Source organism: Globicephala melas, chromosome 16 (genome assembly GCF_963455315.2).
Source record: "Globicephala melas chromosome 16, mGloMel1.2, whole genome shotgun sequence".
Classification (NCBI taxonomy): domain Eukaryota; kingdom Metazoa; phylum Chordata; class Mammalia; order Artiodactyla; family Delphinidae; genus Globicephala; species Globicephala melas.
The window spans coordinates 28623323-28626834 of NC_083329.1; positions in this window are offsets into that span (position 1 = coordinate 28623323).

Below are 3512 nucleotides of genomic sequence, written 5' to 3' on the forward strand. Positions count from 1 at the left end.
GTCAGTGGACATTTAGGTTGCTGCCATGTCCCGGCTATTGTTAATAGCGCTGCAGTGAACATTGTGGTACATATATCTTTTTGAATTATGGTTTTCTCAGGGTATATGCCCAGTAGTGGGATTGCTGGGTCATATGGTAGTTCTATTTTTAGCTTTTTAAGGAACCTCCATACTGTTCTCCATAGCAGCTGTATCAATTTACATTCCCACCAACAGTGGAGGAGGGTTCCCTTTTCTTCCCACCCTCTCCAGCATTTATTGTTTCTAGATTTTTTGATGATGGCCATTCTGACTGGTGTGAGGTGATACCTCATTGTGGTTTTGATTTGCATTTCTCTAATGATAAGTGATATTGAGGATCTTTTCATGTGTTTTTTTGGCAATGTGTATGTCTTCTTTGGAGAAATGTCTATTTAGGTCTTCTGCCCATTTTTGGATTGGGTTGTCTATGTTTTTGATATTGAGCTGCATGAGCTGCTTGTGTATTTTGGAGATTAAGCCTTTGTCAGTTGCTTCTTTTGCAAATATTTTCTCCCATTCTGAGGGTTGTCTTTTCATCTTGTTTATGGTTTCCTTTGCTGTGCTCTAGGAGGTGGGTCAAAAAGGATCTTGCTGTGATTTATGTCATAGAGTGTTCTGCCTATGTTTTTCTCTAAGAGTTTTATAGTGTCTGGCCTTACATTTAGGTTTTTAATCCATTTTGAGTTTATTTTTGTATATAGTGTTAGGAAGTGTTCTAATTTCATTCTTTTAGATGTAGCTGTCCAGTTTTCCCAGCACCACTTATTGAAGAGGCTGCTTTTCTCCATTGTATATTCTTGCCTCCTTTGTCAAAGATAAGGTGACCACATGTGTGTGGGTTTATGTCTGGGCTTTCTATCCTGTTCCATTGATCTATATTTCTGTTTTTGTGCCAGTACCATATTGTCTTGATTTCTGTAGCTTTGTAGTATAGTCTGAAGTCAGGGAGCCTGATTCCTCCAGCTCCATTTTTCTTTCTCAAGATTGCTTTGGCTATTCATGGTCTTTTGTATTTCCTTACAAATTGTAAAATTTTTTGTTCTAATTCTGTGAAAAATGCTGCTGCCAATTTGATAGGGATTACATTGAATCTGTAGATTGCTTTGGGTGGTATAGTCATTTTCACAATATTGATTCTTCCAATCCAGGAACATGGTATATCTCTCCATCTGTTTGTGTCATCTTTTATTTCTTTCATCAGTGTCTTATAGTTTTTTGCATACAGGTCGTTTGCCTCCTTAGGTAGATTTATTCCTAGGTATTTTATTCTTTTTAATGCAGTGGTGAATGGGATTGTTTCCTTGATTTCTCTTTTATTTTTAGTGTACAGAATGCAAGGGATTTCTGTATATGAATTTTGTATGCTGTAACTTTACCAAATTCATTGATGAGCTCTAGTAGTTTTCAGGTGGCATCTTTAGGATTTTCTATATATAGTATCATGTCATCTGCAAACAGTGACAGTTTTATTTCTTCTTTTCCAATTTTGATTCCTTTTATTTCTTTTTCTTCCCTGAGTGCCATGTCTAGGACTTCCAAAACTATGTTGAATAATAGTGGCAAGAGTGGACATCTCTGTCTCATTCCTGATCTTAGAGGAAATGCTTTCAGTTTTCAACTTTATTTTCATATTGAGTCTTCCTGTGGCATGAGCAGTTTTTGCCTGTTTCTCAGCCTACATGGTTTTGTGTGCTTACTCTTCCTCTTTAATTGTATGACTTTGTTTTGCTTCTATCATGGCTTGTACACAGTGGGTACTAGGTAAATATTTGATAACTTTTTTTTTGTCTTCATAGAGTATGAGTAGCACATTACTTGTTTTTTGATTATCTGGTTAAAGCTCAGGTGGACCATGCCTAATTTTGTTTTCATGAATCTCCTGATTTTTACCACCTGGACATTCAGACTTCTCAGCAACTGGGAGTTTTTCTGAAGCTGGTGCTGGCTGTTGCTAGGTTTGAAATTGCTGCTTCATCTATCATTACTCTCACAAAGATGTGTAGACGTATCCGTATGGATTAATTTTCATGATATTTCTGACTGGTCTATTCCATATCTTACAGTTGCTTATTCACTGTCAGTAACAGAAACTCTGTAACTCCGTATTGCTTGTAGTGTTTATGTTCTTTGGCTTTGGGACATCATTTTATTAATGACAGTAGTATCATATTTTCCTTTCTCCCTTCTTTCCATGGGCTATGTTAAGTGCTCTGTGTTATGCAAAGATGAGTTTTACTAAAATTTTAAAGAACTGAAGAAGTTTCAGTACTTAAACATTAAAACATAGATAAATTTAGCCAAGAGGAACAGAGCAGGGCTAGTTCTGGCAACCTCTCCTAAAATAATGGAGCTCAGGTTCTATTTGCTGTCCTGTAAAGTAATGCTTCTCAGACTTTAAATGTGAATTTTCATCACTTGAGGAACCTGTTAAAATGTAGATTCTAATTTGGTAAGTCTGGGTGGAGCCCGAGATTCTGTATTTCTAATTGCTCCCAGTTTATGCTAATGCTGCTGGATCTGTGAACCACACTATGAATAGCAAGGCCTTAAAGCAGAAGTGTGATCTGCCTAGATATCCACTGAGCTATTAAAACAAGTTTTGCCTTCCATTTTTATGGGAATTAATTGTATGAAATATCTTAGAGGCAGCTGATTATTTATATTAAATATAAATATAAAATATAAATGACAGGAAGATCCATTTACAGTTTTTAGCTTCATTAAGGAAGGATTAAGAAACATTTAAATTAGTATTAGGGGTTTAGTTTAGCTGTTAAACATTTTTCTGACATTACTAAGCATTTTATTGTTACATGTGCTCCACAAATTACTGTAATATCCGTGTAAATTAGATTACTGTTTTTTTTTTCACATATAAAGAAATTGAGATTCAGCGAAGTTGAACTTAAGACTTCTTAGTAAATTGTAAAGCTGAGATGAATGTAAGTCTGACCTTGAAGCTCATTTGTTTGGCACTGTAGTAAGCTGCCTTCCTAAGATTGTTTTCCTGGGAAATGGGCTTTATATAAATGTTTAAACATGTCTTACGGACCCCTCTAAAGGAGTTTATATGTTTATCTCTTTGGGAAAATTAAGATAGTTTAGCTTTGTGAGTCTTTACAAAGTTCTATGAAGCTCACAGAGGTGATGAAAGAGGTATGTGAAAATGCACACACACATTTACCTTAAATGAAATAAAATCTTGTAAGGAGATATTTTCTAATCTCTAAATCAAGGACCTGAAATAGATGATCTCTAAAATTCCTTCAAGCCCAGATATCATATGATATGTGTGACATTTTTGTTCTCTAACATGTGTTGTAAGATAGATGGGGGAACTATAAAACATTTCCACCAGCAGATGGCACTCCAACATTTCTACAGCAGGCAAGCCTTAGCTAGTCCCAAAGTAGAAACTACACAATACTAGGAACAGATAAAGAGGAAAGAGGAAAAAAGAAACCCCAAACCCCAACTCATTAAAGTATGAT